Source organism: Macaca fascicularis, chromosome 2, assembly GCF_037993035.2.
Source record: "Macaca fascicularis isolate 582-1 chromosome 2, T2T-MFA8v1.1".
Classification (NCBI taxonomy): Eukaryota; Metazoa; Chordata; class Mammalia; order Primates; family Cercopithecidae; genus Macaca; species Macaca fascicularis.
This window is the reverse complement of record NC_088376.1, coordinates 106,863,338-106,881,426: the sequence shown is the minus strand read 5'-3', so window position 1 is coordinate 106,881,426 and position 18,089 is coordinate 106,863,338. Positions and strand designations below refer to the sequence as shown.

At 46.6% G+C, this 18,089-nt stretch overlaps 1 pseudogene; it reads right to left on the bottom strand.

Annotated features, from left to right (window-relative positions):
- Window positions 1-58: 58 nt before the first annotated feature.
- On the bottom strand, window positions 59-158 carry LOC123572019 (U6 spliceosomal RNA; annotated as a pseudogene).
- Window positions 159-18,089: the final 17,931 nt, after the last annotated feature.

Here is an 18,089-nt window from a genome sequence, read left to right as displayed (position 1 = left end):
CAATGCATGCACACACATGCCTTCTATTTGGATTGGTTTTTTAAAAAATTATTATTTTTTTAATATGGAATGCTTCACGAATTTGCATTGCATCCTTGTGACGGGGCCATGCTAATCTTTTCTGTATCATTTATTTGGATTGTTTTAACACAAAGAACCTGCACATTCCTCATCTTATGGAAGAAAAGACATGGACATTCCAGCCAGGCACTGTGCTGGGTACTTGGAAGGACACAGATGGCTAGACAGGGCTGACTCTGACTTAAGGTTCTCAGAGTCTAATAATGAGAAAGACAGACCACTGGAGAATTCACTTTAAGACACTATGAGAGGAGTGCTCGTTACATTAAAAAAAAGGAGCTGCTGGCCCTGCCAGGAGTGGAATGGGGTAACTGGGAGTCAGGGAAGGCTCCCCAGAAGAGGAGACTGCCACTTGGGTCTTGAACACTAAGTAGAAATAATTTCCAGTTTGAAAACAAAAACGTATGCAGGAAAACAGGCTGATGAGGAAGGGGCATTTCACAGCCAGAATGGACGAGACAGGGGCTCAGAGCATGAGCCTTGGAGCCAGGAGGCCTAGGTTTGAACCCTCACCCCTACTTGCTGGGCCTGGGACCTTGAGCAATTACTTCACCTGTCTCCTTACCTGCAGAAAAGTGACTGCAGACTATCTCATTTAATTCTCCTTACAAAGAGCTTGGCCCACCCAGGACCTGTTCAATAAACTGCTTATTACAATGGTTCACAGAGTGGACATTTTGCTTATTTTCTGTCATGACTATGTCAGTTTGCCCCAAATCCAATGTCTCAGAGTTCTGCAGGGCCCTTGGTTCCCAGACTAAGCCTTGAGATGTGAGTAAAGAATAACTCTTTTGTTTTATGCATCAACTGTCCATGTTCCCTGAGAATAATAAATGAGAATAAATAGTTGCTGATGTGCTATCACAAAGAGGCAGGAAAAAATCAGAAGGCTCTGGGAGAGCACAGGAAAAGTATATCTTCCATTAGCTTTAGGAGACTGTTATTTAAGTGGTGATATCCTTTGAAGGAGGTGCAGTGGGGTGGGGTGGGGTGTGGTGGGAAGATTGGCTCGGGGAAAAGGAAGTTTCCACTAAACCATGGTTAATTGTAGTGAGCAACAGAAAATTGAGAAGAGAAGCCTTGGTTTCATAAAACAATTCACAAATAAATTGCCAATCAACACAGCTCCAACTCCATGGGAAACTCCTCTTCAAAACAGTGAAGGAAAAGGACAAGGGAAATTTATAATCTTTTTTTCCTAGGTGTATATCAGCCTATGTTTTTGACAAGCAGTAATGGAAAATAGGTTTCCTGCACGCTTCTATAATATTTTCCTTGCTGTTGGTTTTGGTTCTCTAACTTGCTTTCTGCCCCTCCCTACTCTTGGAACGTTCAATCTATTTTGTGATCCTTACGTGTCTAGTGACCCAGACTTGCATGAGGCTTGCTCAGAATTTAAACTACCGTTTTCTTCCTGACTTTTCATGGCTTTTAAGTTGCTCTGGATTTCCTGGCCCCTCATCCTTGGCATGAAAGAACATGAGGCCTCTTTACCTAGAAGGCGGCACAATGAATCAGCAGCAATGCTGATGACGGGAGGCCCAGGAACCAGATGGCTTTTAAGACAGGCTTTCACAAAAGGAACCTGAGGAGAATGACAGGAAAGGTACAGGAGGGTAACCACAGTTTCAAAGGCACCAAATGTGAGGCTCCTGGAAGGTACCTTATAGAACAGCGCTTCTCAAAATTTAATGTGCACATAAATCACCTCCAGATTCTGATTCAGCAGGTCTAGGGTGTAGCCTCAAATTCTATGCTTCTAACAAGCCCCATTCATCACACTTTGAGTAGCAAGATTCTAGATGACCTAATTCAATCATCTCATTTTCCAGATGAAGACACCGAGGTCCAGAGGGGGAAAATGACTTGAGGAAGGAAGGTCAGAGTAAGAAGTGAGTTGAGTCTAAAAGCTGAGTCTGTAACTGCTGGTCACAGTACCCTTTCAAAAGAATGATTTAAATAGCCACACAATGGGGGTGAGGGGCTCACCTTCCCCTCACAGTCTGCCTTAGGTAGGACGTCACTTGAAGAGATTGCTCAGTTTTGAACCCTAGTGTGTGATCTGAAGAACCTAAACCCTAAAGCAGGTAATGTAAAGTTCAGAGTGACTGATCTCTCTATGCTGAACTTATTTATTCACTGGGCCTCCTGAATCAAAGAGGACTCTTAGGGCCAGAGGATGCAAGCTGTCTCCCATTACCTGTGGTCACACAATGACAAGGCTGCAGATTCTGCAGGAATGCGAACCTCCTGCTTTTATAAGAAGACAATCAGGCCGGGAGTGGTGGCTCATGCCTGTATTCCCAGCACTTTGGGAGACTGAGGTGGGTGGATCACTTGAGGTCAGGAGTTTGGCACCAGCCTGGCCAACATGGTGAATCCCTGTCTCTACTAAAAATACAAAAATTAGACAGGTATGATGGTGAGTGCCTGTAATCCCAGCCACTCGAGAGGCTGAGGCAGGAGAATCGCTTGAACCTGGGAGGCAGAGGTTGCAGTGAGCTGAGATCGAGCCACTGCACTCCAGCCTGGGTGACAAAATGGGACTCTGTCTCAAAAAAAAAAAAAAGACATTTGCATTAACACTGGTAATGCCACCATGTCTTGCTGATTTGGGTAACAGATAGTAAGAGGCAGCTTAGCTTCTGGAGTAATCTGTTACTTCAAGTAGAAATGGGTCGGCAGGCAAAGTGATAGTAGCTCCCAAATGAGCTCACCCTCCAGCCCCATCCTGCTGTTGTCTAGGCCCAGACATCCGAATTGGTATTCAACTTCCCAGCTGATTTTAATGTTCACCTAGTTTTAGGAACTGACAGATTAGATGACCCCTCAAAAAACTACCATTTGGCCTGGGATGGTATAGTCCTGGAGATGAAGCTGCTCACTCGGTGAGCATCATGGTGAAGCCAGTGGCCCCTTCCCAGAATTAATGATGCGCTCACAAGGGCAGCTAGGGACCCCCATCCTCTGCCTCTGAGAAGGACCAACGCCACTCAAGGAAGGGCCAACAACGAGCTACCATGGCTATGAGAAAGGCAATCTGCATAGTTCAGATTTTATTAGAAACGAAGAAAGGGAGCAAAACTGAGGTTGTGATATCAGAGTGTGAGGGAGGCCTTTTTTGGAAAAAACATAGAAGAGCTTTTGAGAATTGAATGAGAAACATTTGATGTGGGGCAGATTTTCTCTGAAAATGTGAGCAACCTGGTGGGTGAATTCTGTGCCCTGTGAAAAACATTGATGAGGACAGCATACAGAGAAGGGGGCCCCAGGCTCTCCAGCTGCCTGCAAGGAGAGGAAGGTTCCACCAAACGAGCCTCTGGAGATTGAGGGGGTGTGCTAGGGGGAACTGCTGGCCCTAATTCTTACCCTCAGCTCTGTCTTCTGTCACATGCCTTTGCACATCCTCCTGCTGAAGAGGGGAAAGGACCCTACTTTTGTGCTTCATCATTAGGTTGGCCAAGGAACTTGCTTTGGCCAGTAGAATTCAGCAGATGGATGGTGCGGCCAGTCTGAAGCCTAGGTCTTAAGGGACCTCAAGTGCCTTCACTTGCCTTTGTGCTCTTCTGCTGCTGTTAAGAGCAGAGCTTGCCTTGCTACCCTGCTGGTTCATAGGGAATGAGAGCCATGAGAGGCAGAACTACCCTGCTGACCCACAGACTTTTGGGGAGGGACAGGGCCCAGCCTGAAGCACAGGGGCCCAGCGGAGCCAACACTGGACCAGCTGAGCCCCAGGCTGCCCTGCAGCCCTGGGATGACACTTGAGTGCTGAGGAAGCCACTGAGTTCCAGGGGGTTCCTAACACAGCCGCGGCTGATGGTACAGGTGCCGAGGAGAAGCGGCAACTAGCACGAACCTCACTCGGCAGCCAATTTGGCACTCTGCTCAGGGCAGCTCCTTACTCCAGAAGACAGAAAACAGCTGATAATCCAGAGGACACGACAACTTTGGTAAGGAGTCCTTGCTGACTCCAATTTCGTGATCCTTCTCTGACTTAAAGCCCTTTGCTCACATCCCTACACAAAATGAAAAGAGAAACTGGACTTTTAATCATGGTGGCTGGCTGGAAAAAGTGAAACTTTTGCTAATAATAAACACGCAATCGTTAATGCTTTACCGTGTCATATGCCCTTGGCCCAGGTCTCCTGCTGCTTCCTAAACACTTACTCATTCATCATCAGGAGGCCTGAGGCTTCTGCTCACTCAGCAGCAAAGACAGGCAGCTAACTCTTGGCCTGAGGGACCTTTTCGCAGGCTCTGGAGTTAATGGTTTTCTCAGAGGGAAGGAGGACAAGGAATTACCCATGGTCTTGCTGAAGAAGCAAGGCACTGACTGCAAATAATTTCCTATCCATCCAACTGCTTGCCACATCAGAGCCTGGTATGGGTCTTAATCTTCTGCTTCTTTCTGACTGTGTTATCTTAGGGAAATCAAATTTTCTGAGCCTCAGTTTTCTCAACATAAATCCTTAGGAGTTGCTGTTGGTGCTACAGATAATAACTATGTAAGAAAAAGCTGACCCTGTGCTTACACACGTAGGTACTCAAGGGTAGCTATTTTGTTCATCAGAGCACAGAGTAAGCAGGGTTGCTGTGTGCAACTGTGTAGGTTGTTAACTGCACAGAGACTCCTGGCCAAGGAGACAAATGGGACTGAAATCCATCCTGAGCCCCACAGGCCTAGTCTTGCCTTCTGTGTGGTCTGCTGCTGTCCAGAAAGAAGGGTTCCTGTTTCTAATTTGCACAAATGGTACATAACAGCCCTAAGAGAAAGTCCAGGGGATTGAAGGTTAAAGATAAGTTTGTGCTGAAACTTCTCTGAAAGACAGTGAAAAATGATCACTTTACTCAGTGACTTGCAAATAATTACACAGCTTAACAAAAAGTTGCCAGTTAATTTTCCATTTGTCCTAAAGATTCCAACTCAGTAGGTCTGAGGAGGGGCCTCAGAATCTGTGCTTGTAGTCAGCATTCTCAGCGTTGTTTATACAGATCTAGGTTCCAGAACCACTGTGATGTTTCGGGTTCCCTTGACCCACGCCTGGGCTCTCAGGACGCAAGAGCAGGTCAATCAAATGAACAAACAGGAAATCATCTCCAGCAGTTCAAGTTCCAGGGTTAAAAATCCAGAAATACCCCCTGTGTCTTGTTAACAAGAACTTTAGTCGACCAGGGCCTCCCAGTGGTTGGGCTAGGGAAAGGCCGTAGCATTAAAGGGATGCATGGCAAAAGGGGTGCATGGCAGCTTGGGAGGTGGCCGGGGCCCTGACAAGGAGCCTCTGATGCACACTAATGATAGGAAAGAGCCTGGCCACCGAAGGCAATTACAGAGGATGAAGCATCACACAAGCCAGCGAGGCGGGGGAGTGCAGGGGGATCTTATTATCCCTCTGTCTTGCTTAATAGGAGTTAATAGTTGGAAGGGAATAAAAGAATGGTGTGTGAAGTTTAGTGCCAATACAGTCTAATATGCATGCTATGTTTTTATTTCAAAGAGGATAAAGGCCCAAATTTTATACTGAAAACAAATGTTAAAAATTAATTATAAAGAAGACACCAGAGGGCCTCAAGCCTGTTCCCTGGGTGACTGATTAAATGCCTGCCTCATTTAGACTGGTATAAACCCAATCTCTTGGAAGAAGGCCAAAACTATTTGCCAACGTCCACAGAGACTCTCCAAGAAAATGATCCTGGTGCCAGGAAAGAGAAAAACATACTCACCACCGCTGCCCGGAGCCAGCCACCGCCACAGGGTGGAATCCAGTCATGGGCAGGAATGCAGAATGCTGCTGCAAGGTCAACGTGGGTCAAGAGCATCCCTCATCACCTGAAATTGATTATCAATGAACCAAACAAATGAGGCCATTCAGGCCTGGGAGAAAAGCGGTCCAAAGAGTTCCTTCTCTCTGCAGGCTCTGAGTCGGGGAGGTGGGGGCTTATTTTTTAATCCTTGGGTTTTGTTTGGTTTGAGACCATCTTCCCAATTCTCAGAATGTGCAAGCTCTAATTGAAAATTTTAGAACAGGAATGAAGCCAATGACTCCATTATCTTTTGAATTTTAAAATTACAGTTTAATGGCAAGATAACATTTCCTTGTTAAAAGATTTCCAAAAATGCTGACATCCCCACCTTCAATACTCCTCACCCCCAAACTCTAGTTCTCTCATTTCACCCCAAAGGTAACTGCTGTTAGCAGTCTGGTGTGGGTCCTTTCAGACCCACAAAAAAACACACAAACACATAGACCTGTTTTGTATTTTTTTCACTGACGATATCACACTGGGCATATTTTTTGCAACTCACATTTTTCATTAAACCACAGGTCTCAGAAGTCGATTCATGTTGGTACATATGCTAATTGCAGCACAGTATTCTAGAGTATGTATACAATTACTCCACATTCAACAGAAAAAAGTCCATGTTTCTTAGACTGGTATTTAGGGATGTTCATAATAAGGTCCTAACCTACATTTTCTACTTTATTTCTGCCAGCTCCACACCCCACCCCCACTTCCAATAAACTATACACAAACCAAAAGGAACCATTTGCAGTTTCCCACAGGGATGGACAGGCATCTCCATGCAGGGCTATCTGTATCCTCAGTTCCTCCTCATCCTGCAAGGTCAGCTCCCAGCTGGCAATCATGACACCTTCCTCGGGACTCCTAGTTTACTTTATATGCCTGTATATAGGGTCCTTACCACTGCTGATGGGCATTCAAGTAATTGAAGGGTTATTCTTACTTGTCTTTTTTAGTCATGAACTCCTTGAGGGGAGGACTGTGTACCAGAGATACAACAGGGACTTGGCAAATTGTTGTTGAATTTTTTTTAAAAGAGAAGCTAAATCTTCCACTGATTCTCTATATTGCTATGGGGAGGAGGAAGAGCAAAAGCTCAACTAGAAGTTAGACTATGGATACAAGATTGTCCTTTCTTCCATCTGAAGGGCAGCAGAATATGCCACCCCAAAATATGCTTCTTCGGCACATGGATGATTTTGAGCTAAAGGCCACTGAGAACCAGCCGACGCAGGCAAAGCTGCAAAGACAGGACACACGGTTTTCTTCTGTCAAGTAAATTTACACTCACAAGGAAAGTTTCCATTGGTAAAAGATGTCTTCCTCTTCCTGGTAAGGGAGAGGAGTTATTTATATGCTCATGTATAGGGTCCTTACCACTGCTGCTGGGCATTCAAGTAATTAAAGGCTTATTCTTACCTTTTCCTCTTTAGTCTGGTGTTCCCAGCCCAGAATCCACAAGCCCCTTTTAGCCTAAGATGTTTTATAAGCCCAAGTACTGACCATCCCTCTGGTTACTCATCACTGGGTGCACCCATGTGTACACCAACAATACGTATGTTAATAAATGTCTCGTTTTTATCTTGTGAAACCGTCATTTGCCAGTTTAATGTACAGGGCTCCAGCTGGGGAAGCTAAGGTGAGGAAACTAAGACTGCCTCCCTACACTTATCCATCCCTCCATCCATCTTTCTACGAATCCTTCTACCCCTCCCTCTATCCTTCCTCTTCGTTGGCAGCCACGACAATGCATCCCCCCACCCCCAGATCTGACTGCAGGGAACTTATTGACTGACCTGCATCACGAGGTTGGGGAGAGACAGTGCCTGCGGTGCAGGCACTTTGCACCCCTGGGTCACTGCAGATGTGGGACCGTAGTGACAGTAACGGTGAATGCTGACTGGAGCTCATCTCTGAGCCATGAATCAAGAGGGGGCTGTTCTCAGGAATTCCCTCAATGGTGGACAGCTTTCCCTTTTCCATGGTGCTTTCATTTCATTCTACTATGATCAAGGAATGGATAATTTCTATTTGGGTGTCAAAGGATGCAACTGCATGGAGAGGCCAGTGGTTTGCCTGAGGGGACACAGTGGTGCCTGCACGAACCCTTGGGAATTCACACCACTATGAGCTCCTGCAGCCTGAGGGAGTGGAGGCTGAACAATATTTGCAGCCCAAGAATTGCTAGAACAAAACAGGTTTCATGATCCCTCTCAACTCCATCTGGCTGTCTCTTGGTCTTGGAAGGTACCATATGCCCAGTACAATTTAAAAAATAGTTGGATTAAAAAAAAAAAACAGACTATGCCACTTGGGAAAGATGGGCTGCTACCCTCCTTTGAATTCTCTCAGATTCTGAGATTCCACCCCTCCTCAGCCTACCCACTTTCAATTTTATACAACTAAGAGCTCGTGCTGCAGCTCCCTCTCCCCCTCCTCCAGTGTTGGCTTGAACAGCACTGACTAACCCTGAAGGCTGGTGATACCTCTCTCTCCCTTAGTGCTCCTGCAGCCCCGAGGTACCCTATCCCATACCACAGCTGTCCTGTACCCACCTGCTCCTTGCCTGTCTCCCGAGAGGAAAGTGAGTGCCTGGGAAGCCAGAGGCAGGGGGTACTACCGTCACAAACGGGGCTCAAGATAATGTGCAGAGCGAGTGCTTGGCAGTTGGGCTTTAGGCATTCCAACAGGTCAGCTAGAAAAGCAGATTCAGCCGAATATTCATTCAGCCAGCACTCTCTGGGCTGTCACCCCCAATTCTAGGAGTTGCATCCCACTCAGCTTCCCACACCTTGCAAAACCGCCCCTCCTTCTCAGCACCTGTGACTGCCCCACACTGATGTGCCAAACTTTCCAGGCCTCTGCAGGTGGAACTTATCTGGTATTCTCATTTCTTAGTTTTCCCCATATTCATTTTTGCAAAATAGGCCTTTAAAAACATTCCTGCAATATTATCAACATCCTATCAGCCGTTTTTCTGGTTGGTTGCTTCTTTTTTTCCACCAGCTTCCACATATTTACCTGCTTCTGTTCCCACTTTGTCCCCACTACTACCCGTCTCCTCATGTCCCCCATCTCTGCACCTTCTAATTCTCTTACCACCTCCCACGTGCATATTCCCTGTCTCAGACCTCCTGTGTCCAGGGCAGCGCTGCCTGTCGGGAGGGCTCTCCCTCGCCGTGGACCTGGCCGTGATGACTTGGCCCTAGAAGTGGCTGAGTCTCTCAGCAGTTCTTAATACACGATCAATTTTCAGGGATGCAGTCAGCATATTTTGGCAGAGAAGCACCTGAGAGCCAGCTCGGGAGTTACTGGGCAGGAACCAGCAATTTGAAGGGATTAAAACAAACAAACAAGACCTACCCAAAGTGTTTTGATGATAGAACTGGCAGATAGAGAGGGCAGGTCTGGATATGGAGAGAAACATAAACTTTCATCAGTTTTGTTTTTCACACCACGATGAATGAACAATGGGTGCTGGCAATTAGAGCAATAACAGTAATAACAAGGAACGAAAGTTACACCAGTAAATGTAATTTCTAAATGTCAGATGGATATCAGATATATTTGTTTTAATGCCTAGAAGGTACATTAAAATCTAAGAAAGAATCTAAAAGTAAGCAGTAATTTGTGGTGCTTTTCAAAGAAAAGAGTGAAGAAAGTATTTCTTAAATGAAAGTATTAAAATTTCCCAATAGGGTTGACTAATTTTTACTTCAAGTATATAAACACACACACAAATATTACCCTGATCTTGATGTGGATAAGAAGATAAATGACTTTCAAGTTTGTTTTGCCTGTCGGATTGCTGCAGAAACCCCTTAATAATACAGAAAGTGTATGGGGTGGCACCTGCCACCACACTAACCCCCTGGGGAAGTCCTGCCCCCGTCTTTTATTCTTCTTTGAGGAGACGAAGACATCACATATTCCCCAGAGGAGTAGGAGGTGACAGCCATAGATTACCCTTGTCCCTCCATCATTATTTCAAAATGACTGAGTTTTACATGTGCCTTTCTCTGTCAGCTGAGTAAGAACTCTGGGTCTTTCCACTGAGAAGTGAGACAACTCAAAAGCATTGTCAAAATGTGTCCCCAAAGCCTGTGTTGGCATCATGAGCTACCAGCCCCTGCCTCAGCCCAGGGGTGAGTGGGATCCAACAGGAAGCAACCTGTTAGCTTAACATGCCAAGCCAAACTGGCTGTCCTTTTAAAAGCTGCCAGCATGAGTTTTTCCTCATTATTTATTTTTTGTTGATAAGTAAAAACAGTACATATTGATGATGCACAACATAGTGCTTTGGGATACGTATACATTATGAGTTCATCTCACAGTGACCCTCCTCCCCCAAGGGCTGGCATTTCTACTAGTGTGTTTCTTGGGGGAAGGTCCTCCTTTGCTAAAACAGCGTGCTGTGAAACCGTAGGCAAAGGGTTACTATTAGTGCTTGTGACTGCCGGAGAAGTCAGAATTGTAAGTGAGCACAGACCTTCTCTGGTGTGTACTCAAGCCCTTCAACCAAACAAGTTTTCAGGGATGAAATGCAAGCTGGCTGTACACACGAAGGGGCATCAACGTTATCCCTGTTGTCCCATTAATCATATTTAATGCCTAAATCTAATAATGTTATCTTTGCTCCCAGTTCTAAGAGTGTATAATTTAACCAGACCACTTGTCCCCAAAGTGTGAATCAGGCTCATACACTATCTCTCTCACCTTCTTTTGTGTTTCTAAATTAGAAAACCAAAACGTCACTTTTCTCAGATATAAAATCTTCTCAAGGTCAATGTAAAAGAATAAAGCAATTAACTTCCTGGGTAAACTGCAGTATGGTGGTAAGAACACCGTACCTGAAAAAGTGGTTAAAAAATAAAACCCTTTCTACAAATGACACCCCTTGTTTAAGACCCAAATAACGAATGCAGTTCCCGAGGCTCCTGTCAAATGAACAACCAGGTAGAGGAGGCTGCTTCCCCCTCCGTTGCCAGCTGGCTGCAGGATGTGCTGTTTTTATGCTGCTGGGCACACCGATTGGCTGTTTGATGAGGCAGATCTGTGGCTAGTTTCTTTGCTTTTCTTTCTTTTCCTCCCTTTTTGATTCTTTCTTAAGTTTTCTAATAAATCAAGTTCCATTTCTGCATGTCTGGTGGGCCTATTACGGTCTAACAGGTAACACGAACTCTATACGCTGACTACCCACGCTTCGTTCTCTTATTGAGTCCAGTAATCAGGAAGAAACAGACCTACACAGAAACGAAAAGAGAGAGGCAAGGTTCCAACTAGTTACTCAAATCTTAACATTTTTTTTTCCAGGTTTGATTGAAAATAGGGTTTAAAATTTGCCATCTCCTGCTTCTGCATAAATAAAAATGCAAACACATTTTTATTTGTACATTTCTTTGTAATAGTCAGCACCGTGATTTAAAGGGGTAAAGGGAGCTGCTTACCATGTTTGATTAAATTTCAGAACCCCACAGCCTGACTCACACAGGACCCAGCCTAGAGCCCTGGAATTCTCACAACCATGGAGGCTCAATAGTCTGACCCATGACTAAATGTCCTAAAACCCATCCAAAGGCAGTTAGTGGTTCTTCAGAGGAGCTTGACCTCAGAATACAAAATAGCATGGGGAATACGGCTGTCGGGTACACCAAGGTATGCCCCTGAACACATGTAGGGTGCACCACAAAGCACTTCCAGATCAAGGCCTCGGCTGGGCCCATCGCCTCAACAGCTTTTGCTTCACTAAGAATGGGGCACACGTAACTGAAGGTCTGTGAAGTTTCTGTCCTCTCGATGGCCACAGGTGTGTCCGTGCAGCTCTGAGCCATGGGTACCCACTAGACTTGGGTGAAAGACAAGCCTGTGGTTCAGAACTTCCTTTGAAATAAGCCCCTGGAAGAACTGGCGATGGGCTCTAATGAGGAGTGGATACACACAGACAACAGGTGTGGTCAGTCGCCCTCCCAGGCACCTTGGGTCAGCAGGTTCCAAGACTCCCCAACTGCACTAACCCCCACTTCCCCATCAAGTCACTCATCCTCATTACTCTCCAAATACATCTCCCACCAAATCTCTAGGCATTTGCCTCCCCCACAAATGATGGTATCCCCTTCTCCTTCCAATCTCACTGATGAATCCACATTTCTTAAATCTGCTCTGAGAACTACAGAAAGACCTCAAAAAGCAGCAGGCTCTGCAAAAAAATGCCACAACGATCCCCAGCTCCACAAAGGACTGGGCATGTTCTCCTCCCTCCTTTTGGGTGTAAAGAGGCACCCAATCCTGAAAGTCAAGGAGGGTGCAGTGGGGTGAAGTGATCGCCTGGCACTAGGGACTAGAGGGGCTGTGTGTAGATGAGAATAGGTGCTGCCTGCCACTGGTGCTTTGAGCCCACTCTTCCCTGTGAGCCTCTGTTGCAAATTTTCTCAGCTGTTTTGCAAGCACTTTTCTCATCTCTCCAGCCGGGGGTGGGGAGGGGGGAGTGTTGGGGAGAGGGGACACCGCCCTGCTGCTTTCTTGTGCTGCGATGAATGTTGCAGGGTGACAAACAGTGACTCTCAGCTCAGTCTCATCGTCTCCTCCTGTAGGGCAAAAGCAGCCCACGGCTGGTTCCCACAGCCCCAGCTGGCAAGCAAAATCCTCAGGCACCAGGTGAGCCCAGCAGGGCGTGCCGTGGGCCAGAGAGCTCTGCAGGTGGTGGGAGGTGTGTAGGTGTAGGGGCCCCAGGAAGGGAGGGGATCACACCCACCCGTGAGCCCCGGCTTGGCACAAGGCGGAGCAAACGAGGAACCGAGATTCGAGCTTTGCAACCCGCTGCTCTCAAAGGCTCTGGCAGGCTCACTCTCTCTGTGACTCATCCTGCTTCACTCTTAGGACTTTTTAATGCCTTTTATCTGCCACAAATGTTCTTGTCAGGGAGCTGGTAGGTGTTAGATGTTCAAGCAGACTCAGGGGTGTAAGCACACACACGGAGTCTTTTGAAAAGCACATTTGTCTCACTTAAAAACAACAAAAACAACACACCTGCCTGCCTTAAAGTACTTCCCTGGGAATGAATAGCTTCCTCTGACTTCTGAGCTCCCATTTCACTCCCTTTAAATGAATGAGGACCTCCTCCCCAGAAGGACAGCCATGCCTTAGAACTGGACCCACAATGCCCCTGGAGAGGGCATGCTGGCAGCGGGACAGAAGCAAGGAGGAGAGTACAGAAATGAGGATGGGACAACAGACAGGTTGTGCTGAAATGGGACACTGGGGATGCCGGCCAGCCTTCATGAAGCCCCTGGCACTGGAGGTGTGCCTGACCCAGGGCCCTTCCGGGGGCACACAACAGAACTCTTCAGAAATGGAAAGCAAAATGTAATGGCCACTGCACTCCAGCCCGGGCGACAGAGCAAGACTCCGTCTCAAAAAAAAAAAAAAAGAAAAAGAAAAAGAAAAAGCAACTCGATTTCCTACCTCTCCTTTAATAATTGACCATGTAAGGTTGCTTCCCAAATTTTCAAGTCACATTTAAAAATACCCCGTGTAGTCACCCTGACCTAAGAAGCCTGAAGCCATTCACCTTCCCTGCACAGAGGTGGGAAGCCCACCAGACAGAACACATTCAACTCCATTCCACAAACACTTGGGGAAGAACAAGGAATGGCTGCTCCCTTTAAGAGGCTGATGACCTCGAGAGGGAGGAAAGCAAGTATACGAAACTGCAGGGTAAGGTGACAGACACAAGAGAGGGACCAAACATTACGGAATACAGAGGAGGAATTCGTTCAAGCAGAAGAAATTAAGGAGAGCCCAACAGTGGAGGAGGCATCTGGGCCTTATAGAACGACTGGTGGGGTCAGGGCGGGGGAGGGAATAGGAGAGGGATGGGGAGGGCCTTCCGGTGTTCAGGATGGCCAATGCTGGCCCACGATGGCCTGGTGTGTGGCACATCTGAGGACTGTCAGCACCCAATGGGGTGAACACTGGAAGCTGTGGAGTGGCCAGCCTGATCCCCTTTGGAGGGGGCTGTCATCAAATGCCTTCTGTGGAGAAAGTGACTGGCCCTAGTGTGGAAGGTTGACTCTGGGGGTGGAGAGAGGAGGGTGAGGGCGACGGGGGTGAAAAGGACTGGTCAGCACTGAGAGACTTTTAAAGGTAGAATTCACAAGACTTGGGCTCCAGAAAGCAAGGCAGCAAAAGGAGTGTCCACCAAGGACAGGTTGAGGGTGGGTGGCTGGGACTCATGGCATGATGGGTTGTGGGGCAGGGTGGGGTTAGGGCAGAAAATACACAGGAAACATGGCTCCATTTCTGGCCTCCTAGGCAGCAGGCAGGCAGGTGGCTTCTCCCCTGTGCCCTGCACACCCCAGCGCTGAGGTGAGTGTCAAGTGACAGACGAGAGGCCAAAGTCTGGCAGTTACAAACAACATGACATCACCGAGTGCTGAGGGGCTTAAGACTACAGACCAAAAGAGAGCTCAAAATAAGGAGCTCTGTGGGGCCGCACAGGAAATGGGAGCACAGGAGGCCATTTTAAAAGCAAAGGAAGCTGAGAACCCAACTCAGAAGCCTGGCCTCTCCCAGCCACAGATGGGAGGCCCGCGCTGGCAGCATGGGGAAACTGGTCCTCTTGACCCCAGGGGGAAGTGCGCTGTGCTGCTCTGACCTGGAAAGATCTGGGAAGATTAAGGAAGCAGGGCCTGTCTTCAGGGAGTGTCAGGACTTTATAGACCTTATTTTTAGATTAATGTGATGAAGCTATTAATATTCCCGGCTTCCCAGCAAAAAAGAGGCTATCAGGCATGCTCACCGCCTGTTCTCTCCTCAGCCACACACCCTCCCCCTCGCTACCTGCAAGTCAGTCCTGATGCCTCCATTTTCAAGCCACAGCTCCAAGAAGGGTCCAGCGGGGACCCTGAGGCTCACAACAAGGGCTAGGAGTGGCAGCCCAGGGTCCCGAGCCGTAGAAACCCCCATTCCCTGCTATTTGTCCACAGAGTCTCCACAGAGCACTCTGAGGTATACAACTGTCTCATAGGAACCCCACCTCCATGACCATAGGGGGTCTATGCAAAATAAAAAAACCACCAAACTTTTACCTCACACTACAGATTGCATACACAAAGTGGGGAAGTGCAAGATATATTCCAAAAAGGCTATTCCCGGCCCTGGCTGGACTCTTGGCTGAATCAATCGGCTTGGCTTCTTTTCCAGAGACCGAAGGGAGGAAGAGTGTAAAAGACCACAATTTACTTCATAAAGTCATTTGGTTTTCTTACATAAACACATGCTTTTCAATGGCATGTTTAGCTCATCTCATTAATTCTTAAACAACCAGAGGGTATTCTATCTTAGGTTACTGCAATTGGGTAAATACCACTTGTTTAAAAAAATGAGATGATTAGCCAAAAGAATGTAGAGAGTCTATCCCCAAGGTTAAAGTCACAGAATACTGTCTCAAAACAACCCAATTTCAGAAAAACAACCCATATGTCAAAAATGACAATAAAGTATCATTCAAAGAAAGAAATGATGCACTCTATGGTTCTATTTGCAGCCTTTGTCAAAAATTAAGTATTTACTTAATTTTCTTGATCTGTCAGAAACTTTTCCTGCCTTCTTCCTTTACCAAAAACATTACCTTTTGTGCCATTTGAGGGAAAAGGACTATATGCTTTCAAAACTTTACCAAACAAAGAACAAAAGCAAGCAACACTTTAAAAGTACTCATCAGGTACTGAACAAATATCGACAGCACTGAGAAACTCAATCTCATGCTTAGTTTAGATTGTCTTGTATTATAATTAGTGGTTTCTTGTGTTGTAATCAATTATATTTCATATTCTGTCCCTTGATTTAGATGGTAAGGTGTCTGAAGCAGCAAGTATTTTCAGCATTCTCCAACACAGTCACCTGGCATTTTTTAAACAGGCAACATGCAATAACTATTTTTTCGAGACAGGGTCTCATCACTTTATCGCCCAGGCTGAAGGGCAGTGGCATAATCATGGCTCACTGCAGCCTTGACCTCCTGAGCTCAAGTGTTCCTCCTGCCTTAGCCTTCCGAGTAGCTGAGAATACAGGTGTGCAGCACCACACCTGGCTATTTTTTAAAAAAATTATTTTCTGTAGAGAGGGGGTCTCACTCTGTTGCCAGGCTGGTCTTGACCTCCTGGGCTCAAGTGAGCCTTCTGCCAGGGCCTCCCAAAGTGCTGGGTTTATAGACATGAGCCACAGTGCCCAAACCTGCAATAACTTTTTGAATCAATGAATAAATGATTAAATGAATGGCCAGGTTAATTAACTGCAGCTTTAGTAAAGCCAGCTATGCTTTTTTTTTAAATGAAAATATTTTAGGGTAGCTGGGAACTGATGGGAGAATGTGAAAAATACTGGTTAGGAAAGATGGTAAATGTATAGTACTTGATTAAATCCTCCTCCTTTTCGTGCCCTTGGCAGACATTAATAATCAGTTATAAGACTCTTGCTGAGCGTTGATTAGGCCTCAAATTTCATCTCAGATGCCAAGCTCAATCAATCCGCAGTAGCTGCCCTAAGTGCTATGTAGAGAAGGATCCACTTGCCTTCTCTGTGTTAGATCCAGGTTTTTAAAAGCAACACTTTCCTGAAAAAAGGAAGACAGGGTTACTTTTCTGGATTTAATGTCACTTCTTTTATTTTTAAATCCCTTCTTCCTTCCGGGCACTGATTTTTCCCCTGCTTGATATCCTACCCCATCCTGTTTAAACAGAACTGTCTGGTAATCAAATTGCCTTTCCTTGCCAATGCTCTTTGTTCCTGCCTGGTGTCCAGGCCCCCGTCCGTGTGGGATCTCACCCCCATGCTCACCATCTCCCACATGTGGGGGACACGACAGCAGGGAGCTGGGCATGACCATGGGAAACACTGGATCGTTTTCCTAGGCCCCTCAACAGCTTCAATCTACAAAATCTTGGATTTGCCCTTGAAACTCTCTTGTAGCATCCCAGCTTTGATCCTCAGCACTGAGGGTCCCCTTCACTTACTCTAGGGTTTGGTGGGGTCAGATGGCTCCGAGCTGGACACTGGGCCACTGTCACATCTAAATCTGCTCTCTGCTGCCTACTGTATACCCTTCTCCCAGGGATGTGAGGCTTCCCTGGGAAAACGGGAGTGATTCTTACAGGGACACAACGTGAAGGTTCCTGTGCATGGGCAGATACAGACACAGGGGCTACCGGTCAATGAGGCTTGTGAAACCCCTGATAAAATGTGATGAGTTGATATGAAGAAAAGAAAATAAGACCTTGTCCCTGCCCTCTGGAGACTTATAATCTCACGAGGCAGATGCAGCAAACCCATGTGGCAGGATGCCTGAATTAAAGTATTAATTCGGCTGCCTTCTCTTGGCCAGCAGGAAGATCATGAAAGCATGAGAGGGGTTTCTTGTTCCCCTCTCCTGAATTTGAGCTGGGAAGCAGAAGGTCAGGGACTTCTTGGCATCCAGAGACAGGTTAAGAGGCTTCTATTTGTTATGTTTTCCAATCCAACAGGGAAAGAGCTAGCTAGGTAAGGGAGGTAGCATCTTAAAGGCTTGGACAGGCAAAGTGGAGCCTGGGAGAAGGGATCTGTAATTGGAGGAGGCTTGGGCTCTGCTCCCTGGCACTCCTGGAGAAGCTCTGGGGAGCTGGAGACTGAATTATATAGACCGTTGCCACAGGAGCTAGTAGGCAGGTCCTGGGGCCTGACCAGGCAGGGAGACACAGCATGGCAACCAGAGATGCTGTGTACGTCATTGGATTATCACCTTGAGATGGTACGCAACCCTGCAGTGACCATGAGGTTCTGGTCTGCCCTCCAGGACTTGCACAGTCTCATCAAGGTGGATGTCATCCTCTCAAGATGACATGTCAGCAGGGGCATGAAGTCACACGTATTTTTTTTACTTGGCCCAGTCATAATGTTTTGTGAGTCCTCTCATCGAAGGTCCTCTTTATTATATTATTTAATAAGAAACAAATGCTCATGTGTTTAACTGAGAAAAACACAATGAAATTCTTGCAGGTGAGTGTCATGGAGCAAATGTGAGCTTATTCCAAGGAGGTGGAAAAATAAACAAACAGCGTTCTGGGGTTGTTCTGCAGGTGAAGGTAGTGGTGGTGCAAGGACCTGAATCCCTCAGTCAGGAGAGTTAGAACAGGTCAGCTTCTATGTGAGGCGAGTCTTGTGTCTGGACACTC